The sequence below is a fragment of the Perognathus longimembris genome, chromosome 6 (genome assembly GCF_023159225.1).
Source record: "Perognathus longimembris pacificus isolate PPM17 chromosome 6, ASM2315922v1, whole genome shotgun sequence".
NCBI classification, from domain to species: domain Eukaryota; kingdom Metazoa; phylum Chordata; class Mammalia; order Rodentia; family Heteromyidae; genus Perognathus; species Perognathus longimembris.
The window spans coordinates 20,653,704-20,672,731 of NC_063166.1; the positions used below are offsets into that span (position 1 = coordinate 20,653,704).

The following is a 19,028-nucleotide window of genomic DNA, read 5'->3' on the forward strand; positions in this document are numbered from 1 at the left end:
TGGAAACTAAAAGTCTAAGATCAAGCAGCCACTTTTGTTGTAACTCTGAGGGTGGCCTTGTGGTATATGTAGACATCAAGTGGCAAAGAATGAGAGAACCAAGGAGCCAGCTTGGGTATTTTGTAGCAACTCACTCTTCCAGCAACTCAACCTGAGAGACCAACATTGATTTCCTTCTGAAGGCGGGCCCCACAATGACCAACTTACCGAGCATGAAGCCCTGTCTCTTAAAAATTCTGCCACCTCCAAACAGTGCCACACTATGGATGGGATCCAACACATGCGCTTCCGTGAGGTCCGCATCAAACCTAAACCTAACCAGCAGCCACATATCCATCTTCTCATTTCTTGGTGTAAGTCACATGTTTATATCCCCTTCAAGCTTACAGCAACGAACAAAGAAAAGGGAATGGTGTAGGAAAATGAAAATCCACTGATTTTCCCACTATTTACTGAGACATGGGTATCACAGGCAACTTTGAATATAAGAAAAGTATGTAATAAGTTTGCTTCAGGATTGATATAAATGTATTTTTTTCAGTTTATGGTAGACTTTTGAGTCCATCTCTATAGTCTATCCCACTTCCTAACATCACAACCATTTTTCTAGTGCACCCTGAATTTGTGATATTAACAATTACTGAAGCCATGCTCAGCAGAGTACACAGTGTCCCCTTCCCAATCCATCTTTCTATGAAGTACAAAGGCTCCAGCACTCAAGGAAAAGAACGATCTGGTAATGTTTAATATGCACACAGGCATTTCTCTTCCAGTGTGATTCATGTATACACATCATTAAGGATCAAAGCACATTCAAGCCAAACAAAGAATGGAAAAGGAATTCCAAAACATCAAAGTCAATGCTGTTTGGTTGTCCCGATAGCTGCTACTAGTTCAATTAAGATGCTGCTTCGGTTAGCCTTAGTCAAGCTATGCGTCTCCACAAATCTGAAACCAAGTAATGAGAACTGAAGTCAAAAGATCTAAAGCTAAACCAGGCACCAGGCTTCTAATTCTAGCTACTCCACAGGTTGAAATCTGAGGATCACAGTTCAAAGTCAGCCCAGGCATGAAAGTTTGTAAGTTTCTTACTTACAACTAATTACCAAAGAGCTGGAAGTAGAGTTGTGGCTCAAGTAGTAGAATACCAGACTTGAGCTAAAAAATTAAAGTATAGAACCCAGGCTCTGAGTTCAAGCCTCAAGAGTAGCCTGCATGCACATGCACGCGCACACACACACACACACACACACACACACACACACACACACAAAATCTTAAAGCTGAGGCACTATCCCCTTGAGAGCCTTGTTTCCTAATGCTTCCGCAGCTCTCCCAACATGCACCTGTGCACCCATTCTCACCCACTACCACTATGCTGTGCAGGAAGGACTTAGTTCATGACCCAGCTCCCAAGTGATGCTCAGCTCTGTGTCCAAAACCTCTCTAACCTGGTGCAAAATCTCTATAACCAGTCTAGAAATAGAAAAAGAAATCAAAACTCCCACACAGTCAGGGGATGAAATACCATGGGCCTCTTCTATTGAAATGTCTGAGGGTCTAGGTAACTCTCTATTTTTTGGTTTACAAGGACTAGAAAGAGTTATCACACTTGAGTCCTCTTGTGGTTATACTATCATAGGCAAAGGGGACAGAGGTGCTATCACTTAGTCACCATTTAGACTCATCAGAATAATGGCAGACTAAATCAGGAACACCTGACTCTCCCACACACCTGCATGTCCTTCTTAAAGGCAGACACTCAGGAGTTCTATTCATCAAAAGTGGTAGAAGGAAAAAAAGCCTTCGCAGGCCACCAGCAGCCAGAGTGCTCTCTCGCCTCTCCTCCATTTTACTTTCCCATTGTGGGGGTGGAACTCAGTTTGCCAAGAACTCACTGTGCACCAAGAAGTCAATGGAAGCATTCCACACATGGTCTCACTTAATTTTTCCCACAGCCTGCAAAATAGGTAAGAGAATTCCAAGTTTTATCCGGAAGGCAAAGAGACTTGTTTTCTAAAAGTGGCAATGGGAATGTAAGTCAGCTTCAGGAGCTCAAGAAAAATCTGTGATTCTGTTCTATTCTTATGACTTCCCTGAACCTGCATGGCTTGGCGGAAGCTTACGAGGAGGAATGAGGACAGCTATGTAGCTTGCATACACCCACAAACAAGCCCAGTTTGTATTCACATGACAAGCCCTCACACAGCTAAGTCATACTCTAGGAATGACTCTGCTTTTAGGCTCAGTGGGTCCATATACTTTGTCAAATCAGGAAGGAAAATAAAAGTATACCTTCTAGGTCACTGGGGCTGCTTGTATTCATATATGCACTACTGGCAGTTGAGTAAAGTACTTCAACAAATTTTCATGACCCAGCCATCTGTCATATCAAAATAATTCTCCCTACTGTGCTTTGACAATTAATCCCCTGCACCCTGGCAATGTGTAAGGGCAAGAACACAGAGTCAGTTCAGCAGCTTAATCACTTTCTCCCTCACCTCATGCAGGCGACCTGACTCACAAAGTCCCCTAACAAACTCCTTACCAATGATGCAATGGAAGCTAAGCACACACCAACCTCCTTTTTTTTTTAAACTTAAATAAACCAATGAAATTGATGTTTTCCCATTACAGGTATCCAATGTAAGACAACAAAACTTAGTTTTTCCATGATTAGGTTCAATCTCAAGAATTCCTCCCTGATGAAGGCTTTTAGGTATGGTTTTTCTTTTTTCTCTTTCTTTTTTAACCAGTTCTAGGGCTTGAACTTAAGGGTAGGAGCACTGTCCCTGAGCTTCTTTACTCAAGCCTAGTGCTCCACTATTTGAGCCACAGCTCCACTTCTAGCTTTGTAGGTAACTGGGAAAAAGAGACTCATTGACTTTTTTTTTTTTTTTTTGCCAGACCTGGGCCTTGGGCCTCAGGGCCTGAGCACTGTCCCTGGCTTCTTTTTGCTCAGGCTAGCACTCTAGCTCTTAAGCCGTAGCGCCACTTCTGGCTTTTCCTATAATATGTGGTGCTGGGGAATCGAACCCAGAGCTTCATGTTTGCAAGGCAATCACTCTACCATTAGGCCATATTCCCAGCCACAGACTTTTTTGGCTGGGTTAGCTTCGAAACTGAATCTTCAGATCTCAGCCTCATGAGTCACTAGGATTACAGGTATGAGCCACTGTCACCTGGCCTTACTGGTGAGTTTAAAGTATATCCTCAGGGTTGAAGCAGCAGCTCAGTGATATAGTACTTGCCTAGCATGCACAAAGCCCTGAGTTCAATGCCAACACCATGAAAAAAGAAAAGAAAATGAAAAGCTTGGCAAGATTGTACCCTTACATAAAATAGACTGTATTCACACATTAGGAAACAGTGACCCTTACAAAGATTCTTCATTCAATAACTATCAAGGTTATGACTACATATATTCCCTGTTAGAACCCATAGCTGTATGTCTCATCAATTTTCTCCTAAGACCCAGCATCTTCTCCTTTCTAGAAGGAAATTCCACACAGTTAATCACATTTTAAAGCCATTTGTGTCACTCAGTACTGAAATTTCATCCCTAACATATCCTGAATATTAAATGCTTGTGGCCTGGTCCCCAGATAGTAAACCCCTCTTGGTACTATACCTATAGCATGTCCTTAATGTGCTTATAGAATTTCCCATTGGTGTGTGTGTGCAGGGTTTTTCTTGCTTAGAAACACGTATGTTAAAATCTAGTGGATAGAAACTAGCCTGATAAACAGCAGTAGCAGGGAAGAAATATATGTGGAGGTTCCTTATTCTTCCTACAAACTGTGCTAGAACACTTGCTACAGAAGATAAAAGGTATTTCAAGAAATATTATTTCTTTGTTGCTGTTTTCTTTTCTTTTCCTTCTGTCTTGTTCATTCCTTCATAAGACTTCAGGAGGGAAATGGAGGGACAAAGGGTAAACAAACGCAGCAGTGGTACTCCCTAGACACAATGTCGAAAATGATCTATACAACTTGTGGGTGGGAACGGAAGGAAAAACTGAGAGACTAAGAAAGGGGAAAGGTGACATTGTTCAAAAAGAAAGGTACCCTTTACCTGAGTTATGTAACTGTAGCCCCTCTATATATCACCTTTATAACAATAAAAATGCATTTTTATTGAAAAGAGGTCTAACTTCCTGTTATGGCCACATCATGACCACTGTCTGAAAAAAAGACATAAAGTCAATTACTACCACTGTAAGAGAAATGACAGTACTGGCCAGGAAATGGACCCATGGCTATCACACTTTAACAAGCCTGAGAATCACCTGAAATGTGTTTGTTAAAAACGATCATTTCAAAACTTCCCCCAGTGGTTTCTGATTTGTCAGATCCACCCTGGAAGCCAGAAATGAGTAGTTTGATCAAGTGCCACAACCATCAGATGCTGGTGGTCTAAAGGACCACACCTTGAGAAAGCCCAGCGAGAGATGAGTATGGAGAAAGAGCCAAGGAAGACATGGAGTTGAGTCAAGCTTCTGGAATTCACAAGTGGTTTTGCCCTTGTTTACAATCTATTCCACTGCTCCAAGTGTAAAGCCTGCTCAGTTAAAAATTCACCAAACATACCGCTGACAGAAAGAAGTCTAGCATAAAAGTCCTGATAACACTAATGGCGCTAAGAGGGCTTTCTTTAAATCAGGCACCTCCTTTCAAGATACAGCCAGGCTTGGCCTTAGTGTCTCTCAGCTTTTAGAAAGGAAGCTTTAACCTTTCACCTTTGGTTGCTTTCAGTTGAAACCTGAAAATCTGTCTCGTTTCTCTTTATACTCTGTGTGTGTGAGTGTGTGTGTGTGTGTGTGTGTGTGTGTGTGTGTGTGTGTGTGTGTGTGTGAGCCACAGCTCGACTGCAAGCTTTTTGCTAGTTAATTGTAGATAAAGAGTCTCAAGAACTTACTTGCCCAGTCTGGCTTCAAACTACAATCCTTACATCTCAGATTCCTGAATAGGTGGGATTTCAGGTGTGAGCCACCAATACCCAGCTTCTTTATACTGTTACAAGTCACATTTGCTACAGTATGACTAGGTACAGTCATATTATTTTATAGTTTAGGGACCACAGATGTTTTTGCAGGTAAGAGGTAGAAAGATGTAGCCACAAAGCACTGTGGCTATAGTGTGCTATTAAACTCCCTGCAAATCCCCTTGCTCACTCATACAGTAGGTTTAAAGAAAAACTCTGATGAACAAGCTAACAAAATATCAATAAAAGTCAAAGCAACTAGAGCACAAAAAAGTCAAAGTGATATATAAAGGTATTATTTTTAAAGGATTAATGCTGTCTATTAAACATTTATTAAACATAGACATTTTGTGAAGTGCTATCAAAAGCAGAAATGAAAATAGAACCCAGGACTCCAAATTTCTGGCTCTGGTCAATAAATCAGGCAATTTCCCTCCACCATCCAAAATAGCTGAAAATGCTCTGGTTATTTTCTAACATATGGCTTAAATATTTATATTTTAAGTGCTGTCAGCGCATAGTCCACATTATAAACATTCATTAACATTTAGTCAACTTCATAAAGTAACTCTAACTGCAAGGTCAGGCCAAGCACACATTGAAACAAAATAAACATCCCCAATCATTGGCCATAAATTGTTCCAATATTTACTTGATAACCTGACACCCATAGTCATTTGCCTTTCTTCCTCTCAAAATAATGTTCCTAAGGAGACTTTCCTCTTGTGTGACCACACTGTTACTGAAGCCAGAGAGAGATAAGCAGAGTTCCAAAGATACCAAGCTTAGAATTTGAAAGGAGGTTGACTGTGAAGCTTAACCATTAGGCGAATCTATCTCATCTGTTAGTTATGTTTCATGGATTAAACAATCCAACAAACACTTGTGTGTGTGCCAGACACAGTTCTTGTCTCAGCAGATAAAGTCAAAGTCTTTGTCATACAATACTTACACCCTCCTAGGGAAATCAACAATAAACCAGTCAGCAAATAAATCCTGACGGCATTAACATCTATGAAGAAAAACTAAAGCAGGAGGGACAAAGGAGATACAGAGGGGAAAGTTATCTGGGATCTAATATTGCTATTTTTCATAGAGTAATCAGAGCAACATTCTCTAAAGCCTTTCAGACAAATACAGACAAAACCTAGCTATAAGAATACTTATTCCATCCACCCCTAGAGTTAACAACACATACTGAACAGTACAAAAAAAAAGCGTAAAGTGCTTATACATGTGTGAATTAATAAACATCTAAGGAGTTCAGGGAAAAAAAAGTAAAAAACAAAAAACACCCCCTCTCTTACACGAGCTACCCAAGTTCATTCCCTAGTCTGACTTACAAGTACAAGGCTTTCCCAAAAGGAAGGCCATTCTTTAGTTAATTCCTTTAAAGTTCTCTTTTTCAAAACACTGGATTTAATAATTGATAGTTCCATCAGCCGCAAGTAAGATAAACACAAATTATAACTTTATATGATCAGGTAATTTCTTTTATTCTTACTAGGGGAAGGATGAGCTCCAAATACCAGATTCCTAATGTAATTTTTATGTGAAGCATGGACATTTTAAAAACCACCAATATCCTATAAGAAAGAACAGGAAGCAGCCACACTTTATAAGTTTGCAAGGAGAATGAAGTAAGCCTTAGATATTTTAAAGGAAGTGAACACTTAAAAAAAATCTAAAGCTACGGGAAAGCCATATTCTATTTCAGATTAAGAGACATAATAAAGTCATCACTTTCTGAAAGTTGGGATTAAAGTTTGGTTTGAGCCTCAGACCCTCCTGCTTTTAATCTGAAATGGGTCCTTAAAAGCTGGAATGAATTAAACAACATACCACCCACAGAATCAATTGTAAAAATACACTGGAACTAACAGCATAATGACTCAATCCACTTCCTTCCTCATTTTTCCATAATCCATTTGCCCTCTTCCTGCCACCTAATCTAATCACTGTCTGGGTTTCCATTAAATTAAGATTCTCCCTGTTGTGCTATCTGAAGTCACAGCACTGGTTTCCCCAGATTTAAGGAACAATTTTATAAGTGTCGCTATATACAATTGGATTGCTTAAAATGTAAAGCAGACAGTGATTCAATTCATGGCTGTGCATTCTGAGAGTAGGTCAATGCTGATTGACGTGGAGTCTCAAATGAAAGTTTAATATATATATAATATATAATTATATATACATACACAAATATATATATATATATTTGTTATACATATATATAATTCCCCTCCCTGTCCAGTAACTATCTGGAAATAGTCTTAGTGAAGGACAATTTTTCTAGCTTGATGAGCATATGTTCTTACCTCTACAGCTACCTCCTCCACAATTGACAACAAAGTGTGCACAGCACACCACAAATCCCAAGGTATCTGCACATACATTACATCATCAGATCCTCTGGAGGGCCTTCAGACATTATAATTATCCAACATCAGGAAAATACATTGTTCACACTAAGTTCTGGGTTAAAGAGCAGCAAATATACAGTAATCTATTTTATCTTCTGGAGACTGGGTCTTAAACTCAGCTTTCAGCTCAAAGGCTGGCACTCGACCACCTAGGCCATACCTCCAGCTCCTCAGTAATGCATTCTGGAATAACAATTTCACTGTAGAACATAGCCTCACAAACATTTCCTGGGAATTTCTTGGCTTACAGAGATCATCAAATATCCTGTGATCTACTGTCTGCTGCAAAGATACTATGTGAAGGCATTTATCCAGATAATTTGATGGTGTAGGTAGTAAATTCACTTTCATTTGGATCTATATCACCAATAAAGTAAAGGATGCAGTCTTTGCTCTAAGATCACTCAATCAATAGCACACTGTGTACTAACGTAGGTCCAACTGGCTTCTACACTGTATCATGAAGCTCATCTAGTTGATGATAAAAGACCAGAGTGGAGAGCAATCTGACCCCAGGTAAGCCTTTGACTGGTGAGTTGATTCATAACCTATCTCTAAGACAGGAATTTAACTGGGTAAGATTGGAAGACTCCTACAGCAGCTTAATTTTAACTCTCTTGGAAGCTAAGTGGCCATATCACAGCCTCACTGCAATAATTGCCAGTTGATTGATTCCTTCAGCAGTTCTTTGTCTAGCAAACAAAACTAAAATGATGACATCTAAGAAAACAATAATACTTAAGAGCAAAGGAATCCTTTAGCAAAGGAATCACAATCATTTAGCCTCATTCTATGAAGATGACTCTCTTTTACAGGTTTTGTTTCTGTGTGCTTTAGTTCCGGGGAGATTGGAGCTTAATTATTGCCACCAATAATTCAGTACAAGGAGGCTTAGAGAGGTGAAGTGATCTACTTGATATCACAAGTTAGTAAGGACAGAATGAGAATACAAATTTAGGTAACTTTGTCTTTAAGCCAAGGGCACCTTTCTAACTCTATTATTTGCTCAGAAATGCATTGTGTAAGGACACTTTCCAAGACCGCTATATGTCAGTCTGCAGGAAATTCATTCCTTCTCATCCTTGAATCAAGATAACTCTGACTCATTGTCTTACACTTACAGTGATAGAATAAAATACTACAAAACTGCACAAAATAAATTATCTCAAATCTTCCAAGTTATAAAAACAAAATTAAATAACTTAGTTCCCAAAACCAATTTAAGAAATTCTCTGATACATTTGAGCATTACCAGCCAAGGAACTGTACTTGTCACCCCCTTTATTATAAAATAAAATTAAATGAATAAAATTATGAGGAGTAAGACATTGTGAAGAGGAGAAATTAATAACTCAAACCTTGGGAAAGCCAGAGCAACTGGAAATTCAAGCTAATCACAAGAGACAGCGAGAACCTCAAACACTGATAATTCTTTTTTTCCACCCCTTTGCTGCAAAACATCCATCTAGGACCATCAGGTGGCTGGCTTTATTTATCTAATAACATCTCTCAAGCAAGGAATTTCCTAGGATATTTTTCTTTAATGTTCTTGATATGGTAAGTTTTCTATAATCCTTCATTTAAGCATAGATACTTTTGTTTTTACAGTACTAGGACTTGAACTCAGGGTCTCACTCTTGCTAGGTAGGCATTCTACCTCTTAAACTTTACCCCTGGCTCTTTTGCTTTTGTTATTTTTTTTTCAATAGGGTCTCACATTTTTACCTGGTTGGTCAGGACTATGATCCACCTATTTTCATTCCCTATATAAATAAAATGGCATGCAAGCATAAACAGGCCAATGTTTAATTGGTTGTGATGGGGTCTCACAAGTCTTTTAACTGGACTGGCTTTGAACCTCCATACTCCTCATCTCAGCCACTGAATATGTAATATTACAAACATGACCCATCATGAGTGGCAGGAAGATGACGTTTTTAATAAGAAAACAGAGAAAAGATGTAAACATCTATTTGACCAAAGAGGCTAGGCATATGGCAAATAAGCACATGAAATAATGTTCACCATCATTAGCTATCTGGTAAATACAAGTTAAGTTAAGTCTATGGTAAGATATCATTTTATACCTATCAGAAGAGACTAGAAATCAAACAAATTGACAAAGCTAAAAGCTGGTGAGGGTGCAGAGAACATGGATCCACTTGCCTCTAAAATTAAACATTCTCCCACGCAATCCAGCAATTTCCCTCTTGAGCATTTATCACAGAAAAATGAAAACTTATTTACATACAAAAACCTGTACGCAAACGTTCCCAGTAGCTTCATTCATAAAAGCCATAACCTGGAGACAGCCTAGATGTCCTCTGGGAATTGTTAAACATACTGTGGTACATCCAAGCCAGGGAACATGGCTCTTCAATAAAAAGAAGCAAACCGAGGCATGCAACCACTTGGCTTAATTTCCAATGAATTGGTTAGGTTTTCAAATGCCAATTCCTAAAGATTATGCAACTCCATTTTTGTCTATAAAGATTTGTACCCAGGTGCTGGTGGCTCACAGCTATAACCTTAGCTACTCAGGAGGCTGAGATCTGTGTATTGAGATTCCTAACCAGCTGAGGCAGGAAAGTTCATGAGACTCTCATCTCCAAATTAACCACTACAGAACCAGAAGTGGCTCAAGTGGTAGAGTGCAGCCTTAAACAAAAAAGCTAAGGGACAGTGCCAAGGCCCAGAGTTTAAGCCCAAGTGCCAGCACACACACACGCACACACACGCGCGCGCACACACACACACACTTAGAAATGAAAAAGCAATTAGTGATTTTCAGAAATGAATAGAGGAGTGTAGAAAAGTGAGTTACATGACACAGTAAAAGGGGGCTCCTCTTGTTTCTGGGATGTGGCAGCATCTGCAAATGAGATAAAATTATGAAGCACTGAATACAATGAGTGTAAGTAGAACCCTGGAAATCTGAGTAAGACTGATAGGATATTTCAATGTCAAATATCCTGGCCAAGGTAGTATACTATGTAGTTTTGCAAAATTCCACCATTGAGGAAATTGGGTAAAAGTTATTATTATACCTTAGGACTGTGATCTCAAAGTGAAATTTCAGTTCAAACACTGATTGATAGCAAGCATTTGCTAACTTAACTATTTTAAATAACCACTTATTAATTTTCTCTTTTTGTTCTTGGCCACAAGCCTACATCTTTTCCCTACATGCTTGGATATAACATTATATCTACTGTGAAAACAGTTCATTAAATTAAACTCATGAGGGATTAGAGAAGCCTTAAATAAAAGAATACATCATATGAGATCACATTTGCATGAAGCAAATCTGACCTAGGATGGGAGAAAACAAAATAACAGAGAATGGTGCCTCTAAACACATGATGAGGTAGGAACTGACCTAACTTGCTATGGTGATGCTGATATGCTACACCTTGAGTGAAGAATTCAAGGAATGAACCAATATGTGTGTATACTTTATGGTAGGGAAAGCTTAGATGTAAAAACTGTAAATAGGAATTGAAATGAAGCTTAAATAACTGGCTGTATCTGTTCCGCTCCTCCGATTGAAGATTTGGAGACTATACAATAAGAGATCAGGGTTTTAGCTGAATCATCTAATTGAATGGGGATGGGGAGGAGTTACAATTATCCCATCTCTTTCTTACATATTCTTCTCAGAGGAAGGAAATTGCAATCAACAGAGTAACCATGAAGTAAATTCATATAAAAAGTATCATTCAATCAGACTAAATTAAAATAAACCAGATGTAATTAGGCCCCTCTGAGAGTAATTTTGGCTAATACTTTGTTTATATGAAATATGAATGTACCAACTACTGACCTCAGGCACAATTAGTTGTTATATTATATGTGTTTTTTCATATCCCCAAATCAAAATATCCTTTATAGGTCTGAGTATCTGATGTTCTCCTGCCAAAGTTCCTTCAAATGAGTCTCAGATCCCACCAGTGAGGTAGGGAAATCCTATAAAGTCCACATATTGGTAGAGATGTATATTTGGCCTATTGTGATAGTCACATGTTTTCTTTGCTTAATCATGACTTTATTCTTCTTAGAATATGTGTTTATTTTGGTAAAATTAAAAGATGGATAGTGGATTGCTCTTAATTACAACTATACCCAATAGTACTCAACCTTTTCCACTTAATAGGATTACAATGCAGAGACAAGTCTGCTTAATTGGCCAGGCAAGTCAAGACACTTATGAAGTGATTGCTTGACCCTAAGAACCATTCACAGACAAGGTAACAGCATTAAAAGTGTTGAGTGCCTACTACTCATTTTGCTCTTAAACTTTACTCAAGGCCAGCCTCTTAATTTTATTTTAGGTTAAGCTATCTCTAATATCCATGGTCACATACTTCCCCTTTTAAGTTATGTTACTGTCATCCAATTTACTTCTAGATTTTACTGAATACAGGTAGATTTAGTTAAGAAGTTAGAATTGGTTTGAGAAGCAGGAAAGAATGGCAAGAACAGAGACAGAAGGGGTTGAAATTTATTTGAATATATTGCAAATGAAGAAATGTAACATTCCCCTTCCCATAACTAACATAAGGTAATTTTTTTTAAGTTAAATAGTTCACTATGTTAGTCATGGTCTATGGCCCCTGGAGAACATTTTGCTGTAAAAGGCATTGTTGGCCTGGTGAGTAAAGATCAGGCAACAGAAAATGTAATTGTTTTGGGTTGGGATGTAGCTCAGTGGCAAAGTGCTTGCCTAGCAAGTGCAACGTCCTGGGTTTGATCCCCAGTACCAAGAAATAGAAAAGACAGAACATGTAATTGTTTCAAAAATCCCAGTGACTACCTCCATCCTTCCCAGGTTTCTCATTATCTTGGGAAAGAGGATGAAGAATACAGACTTTATTGAGAATTACAGTTTCACATTTGCATGAGGAAAGCAGGTCTTCTCTGATTGGTCAGTTGTCTTACATCTCATTTGCATAAAGTGTGACCAATTAGAATGAAGCCCAGGGTATAAAAGCCCTTAGACTCAGCCATTAGCTTCAGTGCCCTTCAACCAGAATCCTCCTTGCTTGAATAATTTTTTTTCACATTTGACCATTCTCTGCAGATGTCATTCTTAGTGTTGGTAAGACAAGAGTCCCAGAGGGCAACAGCAGCGGCCAGCTGTGAAGCTATAACTGTACACTAGCAGGCATAGTCTGCTTCCGGGCTGCAATGCTAGTGTCCAAGGCAGGCTGTAGAGCCAGAAGGACTAAAGTCAATGGGCTCTGCCATAAGACACAGTATCATTGCCACTAGTTGGAGTCTTCTCTCTTATTTCATGCCTTCTCATGTTATTAGGAGGCACTTCAAAACCATAAACCATCATTCACAAAATTTCACATTCCCTGTTGCTAAATTGGATAGAGAATGATTTTGTTTGCGTAAAAGTGAACTTTCCAAACTCTCAGCATTGCAAACATTGATCAGGGTTGGGGAGGCTCATAAGTCTTAAAGTAATTTGCCCAATCCCTTCCAAATCAAAGGTTTATATAGAGTAACAACTGGGATATTCAAGTAATACAAGATCCCTCCCTCTGTCTCCTTCTACACCCTTTACAAGCACCTTAAGATATGCTTAGCAGCAGCTTCATTTTCAAATCACAAATACCCATTCGTAGTGGATAGGAGGATGTGTTCTACCATGAATGTTTATTTTCAAAACTCAGCATTTCTTTAGTGCTGAAAAACCTACTTAGAAACCCCTTCCTCTTTAGTCTGCAGAGCTTAAGTCAGCCAGGGGGGGCCAACAAATGCTGATATTTCAAGAAACCTAATCTCTTAATGACTAGTGTCAAAGAAAGAAGACTATCAGAATCTTCGTGGGAAAAAAAAAAAGAAAGAAAGAAAGAAAAGAAAAACAGGAGCTTCATCTGGAATACATGGGAGTCCAGGAATGCAGACGAGAAAATCATGATTGCAACCAACAGGACATAAACACTCTGTAAGCCCTCTGCCCAAGAGTATTCCATCCAAGCAATTGAACTATTCTTCCTAACCTGAACTCAGATTCTGCCCTCCCCCAATCCCTCCTCCAGAGAGACACACTCTTGGTATCCAGCGACACATGAAAGCACATGGAAAAGTTCGGGTTTTGAGCTAGACTTTTTCAACAATAACAAATGTGAATTACTGACTGGAGAAGGGAAACAACCAAGGCAAAGGAAAGAATCTGTTCAAAGGCATAAAATAATTTTAAAACTACGTGTGTGCAGAACATAGTACCTAAATGGATAAGACTTTAGCAGAGACTTTAAAAAACCATGATGATCATAGAAGTTATAATAAAATAGTTCACTCACTTATTCACTAATGTATTCAATGCATGGTTATAGACTCTGCACGGGCACTGTTCTAAGATGACTGAGGAAAAAAAAAACTTAGGATGTATCTTTTGAAAGGGAAATCAGTCCTCAGAGAAGATTCTAAATATGAACTACCTCATTTTACCTCCTTGCCTAAAACTACCATTTCTCTAGCTTAGAAAATCTGGTCTGCAAGAGAAAGATAGAATGTAAATAGGATTCAGGAAGTCCTCTCCTACCAGGTTGTTAACAATCCGTGTCACTGGTAACTGAAGATATCCCAGTGGAATGATGTGAACAGAAAGACAGAGACTCACTTGGTAGGCACATAGTAAAATTTCTTCTCTTTCTCACATGCTTATGAACTGTGACTTTCCTTAAAGAGTAAACACAGCCTGACAAAGAGCACAAATGTAGGCTACACTGCTGTAGAACTACTCCTGAGTCTCAGAAAGTGGAGACAGATGGATCTTTGTGCTCAGCCTCGCCTAAGTTTACAGACCAATACACCACCCCACAGCACTGGTGTTCATAATTAAGTCTCACCAGGGACTATCTGAAGGAAAGGAAAGGTTCAAAGATCCTGCAGGGGACTGGAAAGAATGACCAAGGAAAGGAGCTCTGTTTCCTGCTATATAAACAAGCACAAATAGAAGATTGAAATACTTGTTTTTTTTTTATCTTTTTTTTAATATTATAGTGAACTGAGGGAAGGGAGTTATGGGCTTTTTTAATATTAGTGTTTGGAGTATTCCCTTGTTTATTTATTTATGTACTTCCAGTACTAGCGATTGAACTCAACACCTTGTCGTTGACAAGTGCTTATTACCACTGGAGCAATGCTCCCTCCCAGTCCTTTTGTCTTTTCATCTCTCTGCCAGTATGGTTGGGATTGCAAACATGCACCTTCATGCCTGACTTTGAATTGTATCTCCTTCAAAAATTACTTCTGTTTGTTTTTGGTTGTGTTTTTTTTTTGCAAGTAATTTTGCAATACATAGGTATAGTGGAAGAGGAATGAAGGCAATTTGAACCAAGAAATTAGTTTAGGTCTACTTTCATTTAGTTTGTTAGTTGGGCAGTGTGATGGTCAAATACCTAACACAACACAGACAACACAGTGAAGATATCCTATGGCTCTCTGTCTCTCCACTGTCAGTCATCCAATGGAGTCATTAATGTAGAAAGTAGGATTTAAGTTTGAACCAATTGATTTTAGCCAAATCTTAAGGGAAAAGATCACGGAGAATCACCATTCTATTCAATAAGAGATATTACTTACATTAGAGAGATTACAGTGACATATCTGAACAGATGATGCCAAAGCCAAAACCAGGATCGAGGAATGGTGTGGGGGGCCTTCGTAGAGCTCACAGGACAAATGCAAGAGTCAGATCTGTCATTTAGGCAGGATTGCCTGGACAGCATTCAGAGCAGGGAACTCAGGATGTCCCTCTGTGGTATCCCCACTTTACAGATAAGGCAACTGAAGTCCAGAAAGGTCAGTTGATGCCCAAAGTCCAGTTTGATCTGAGAAAGTTTGACCTCCAAGTGCATACTTGCCAGTCTCCTCTACAACAACCATTTTATTAGTGGGAGCTCCTAGAGCACTTGTCACAGATTCTCTATGCCAGACTTCTTCACAGGAATTTCTAAAAATGACAAAAGAAGCTCCTTGTAGGTCATAAAATAGCACCTGCTCTTTTGACATTTCATTTCAAATAAGTAGCACTAAGTTCCCCATCACTCTAAAACAAAAGTGTATATTACATTTATATGCCACGAATTAACTTTAGGATGAAACAGAACCCTTCTCAAAACTCATTTCCCAAATCAGCCACTTGTATTAAGTCTCAGAGGGTAAATAACTATGCCATTTACCTAGTTAGCAAGTTGATGTTTCCTCAATTCCCTTCCAGGTTGAAAAATACATAGAATGTCTTTAGTCAGCCCACTGACTAAAGTGTATTAATTCCTAGTGGGAAGTTATTCCTTTTGAAAATAGCTAATATGTCCACGTTTAGCTAGCAATGGCAACAGCTATAGGATTTGAGCCTTAAATGAAAGGCAATGATATTGCTAGTCATTGGCACAAGCCCTTGGAAGGATTTAGAAACAAATTAGGGGGAAGAAAGGTGACACTAACTAAGTAGCAAGATGAGAAATCAGGTAAGAAGCACAAATGTAGTCAAGAATGGGAAATGATGGTCTCAGGCTAATAATAATTCAATTTAGGATTGTTCAACTTCACCATGATGCAAAAGCCATATGCATTCAGTAGAAACTGTACTTTGAGTGTTGATCCTTTGCTGGGCTAGTGATATGTAGTGTGATTCTCTGTCTTGAAGCTGGCCATCAGCTCCCAGTGGTCACTGTGAACAGGAAGAAAAACAACTGATATTCTACAGTGTGTTGCTGTGTTGTTAAGCTGTAATGGCTTGTAAAGTAGGCATTGTTAAGTAAAGCATTTTGCAATCCACATGAGAGCATTTATTGCATTTGTTTAAAGTAACAAAGTCCTGAAAAATTAACACTAATAATAGCCTTATTTGTCACAAAAGGAAGTAAGAACCTGTTCATACAAGCAATACCATGTCATCCATATAAAGAAGAAAGTTCTCCAAAAATTACTATGGGAGAAGAGCCAAAACATAATCAGTGCAAAACTTACAAAAACCTATATTGGATTTTCCTATTTGAAGAGATAAAAATGGAAGAGTATGGTGTACACACAAAGATACATACACACAAACACACATACACATGTAGGAATGCACATGTTTAGGTGGGCTCATAATATACCTTAAAACTGCAAAAGAAATTGGCAGGTTAGTCTTTGAGGGCAGAAACTGAGTATCCAGAGAGGGATAAAATAGAAGTTATTTTTCACTATATATCATTTTTTCAATTGTTGAATTTTATAGTTAGTTTTATAGGCAGTTATAGTTAGAAAATATCAAATGCACTTTTTTTTGGGGGGGGGGCAGTCCTGGGGCTTGGACTTAGGGCCTGAGCACTGTCCCTGGCTTCTTTTTTTGCTCAAGGCTAGCACTCTGCAACTTGAGCCACAGCACCACCCATTTTCTGTATATGTGGTGCTGGGGAATTAAACCCAGGGCTTCACGTATATGAGGCAAGCACTCTTGCCACTAGGCCATATCCCCCAGCCCCTCAAATGCACTTTTGACATAGTATTTTCTATCTCTGATAGATTTATTCAGATATAACTCTGCTGTACATGGAGAGGCAACCGCATATGCAGAAACAGTATATATACCACATGACTACAGGATGACACATGATACTCCACAGCCTTCTTTCCCTTCAACCTTTGGAAATCATAGAAACAGAAAAGAGGAAGAGATTTCCACCCTACATTTCTAACTTATACTATATATGCTTTGAGGATTAATAAAAGGGGGGATGGAGAATCCATTCCAATAGTTTCCATTTCATTTTCCTTAGGTAGCACATAAAGAGGCAGATCCAGGGCTAAAATTCATTCACCACTGGAGGATTTATTCAGTCCACCAACCTGGGTGGCATAACTTCTAGTTCAAATGTCCTCTTCATCAAGATATGGAAGAAACATGTACTCCTGGGCCTTGTGTCAAGTACAGCTTGATCACTTCAGGCTAGAAATACTTGAGCCAGCAATGAAGTGATGAGAAAAGTACTTTCTAGGGAGCACCTTTTTTGGTCAGAAAAATCTCAGCAGTTCATAAGCGATTTTAATTTGCCATAGTATATTTTTATAGACATCTCTGAACAATTAAAACTCTGTGCTGCAAATTGAAATTGCTCATGCCTGGTTGCAAATTTTATTGCCACAAAATGGGGTCCCTAAGAAGCACTATTAACTTTAATGGTGACTTGTTGCTCCCTGATTATGAGTCATCCTAATAAAGTCACTGAGATCGTCTCCTTGGTGGTTGAAAAAGGAATGCACAGACACAACAACAAAAAGGGAAGAGAGGAAAACCAGAAACACTGAAACATAATGGGACCAGGAGAAAGGAGCCCATCTTCGGATTCAAAGAAAGAAAGTCATTATTGAGCACTGTGGGGGAAAAAAATGGAAATGAATATATTTTTTTTAAGGGATGAAGGAACCAACCACAGTAGACAAGAACTACCCTGTTTTCTTGGAGGGCTGAATTACACCTAACAAGTATAAGCTGACTTAACCATTTTTTTCCAGGTTGTAGAATTCTTGTACTCAGCTGAACCACATTAGGAAAATAAAGCCATTCTCATACTTCATTATTAAAGTATTTAAATAAAGGTTAGATGTTCTAAGAGTTGATTGCTCATTATGAAAAAAATGAGGGGGGAGATTATGCAAAGAAAAAAATCTTAAAGTTAACCTTCTACATTCAAGCACTGATAACTATGGACAGCATCCCTGGTATATTCAATGGTGTGTTTTTTACACAGATAATATTTTGTATGCAACCTGTATCTTCCTTTTCCATTTCCCAACATAAATTAAGTCTACATGTGAATTTAAACCACTGTCTAAACATCAGAACCAAGTTTTAACATTTTGTCCCGCACTTATGCTTCCTTAATGATTATTCTACTGGCAGATGATAAAAATTGTTTTTTTTTATCTTGACCTATTTAAAGAGCTTTTTGAATAGAAATTTCACGTGCCTATCGATAGGACAGAAAAAAATAGTATTTTTATCTTGTGTAATATCTAAGATATATGTCCCTGAAATATGAAAATGAAGCTTATTGTGTCACCATAACCATTAGAGTAGCAGTCATTACTAATATATTGGGGATGAGGCTGGAGCTAAGTGGTAGAATGTGTGTTTACATACAGAAAGCTCTGGTTTCCATCCAGAACACCAACAACAAAAACTTGATGTGAACCCTGTACTTGTGCAGTTTCACGTGGACGCAGTTTCACGTGGACACAGTTTCGCAGGACACGCTCTACAGCATGCCTTCAATGGCATTCTTGGAGAGAGTGACTGTGCTTCCTATAACAAGGCTGCATATTCTTGGCTTAGTAGTTACACCACTGAGAGCAAATACAACCCAGGCACTGTTGCTCATGACTATAATCCTAGCTACTCAGGAAGCAGAGATCTGAGGGTTGGAGTTTAAAGCCAGCCCAGGCAGGAAAGTCCATGAGATTCTTAGTTCCTGTGAACCATGGGAAAGCTAGAAGTGGGGCTCAAGTGATAGAGTATCATCCCTGAGTGAAAAAGTTAAAGAACAGCACCCAAACCTTAATTTCAAGCTCTAGTGCTTTAGTACACACACACATACACACATCAAACACACACAC

At 38.7% G+C, this 19,028-nt stretch overlaps 1 long non-coding RNA gene across 1 annotated transcript in view; it reads right to left on the reverse strand.

Moving 5' to 3' along the window:
* LOC125352975 overlaps positions 1-19,028 on the reverse strand; it is a 236,811-nt gene that overhangs the window by 108,038 nt on the left and 109,745 nt on the right. Inside the window, exon 4 of the long non-coding RNA XR_007211224.1 lies at positions 1,899-1,959. This is a non-coding gene — a long non-coding RNA (uncharacterized LOC125352975). The remainder of the gene's footprint in view (positions 1-1,898; positions 1,960-19,028) is intronic.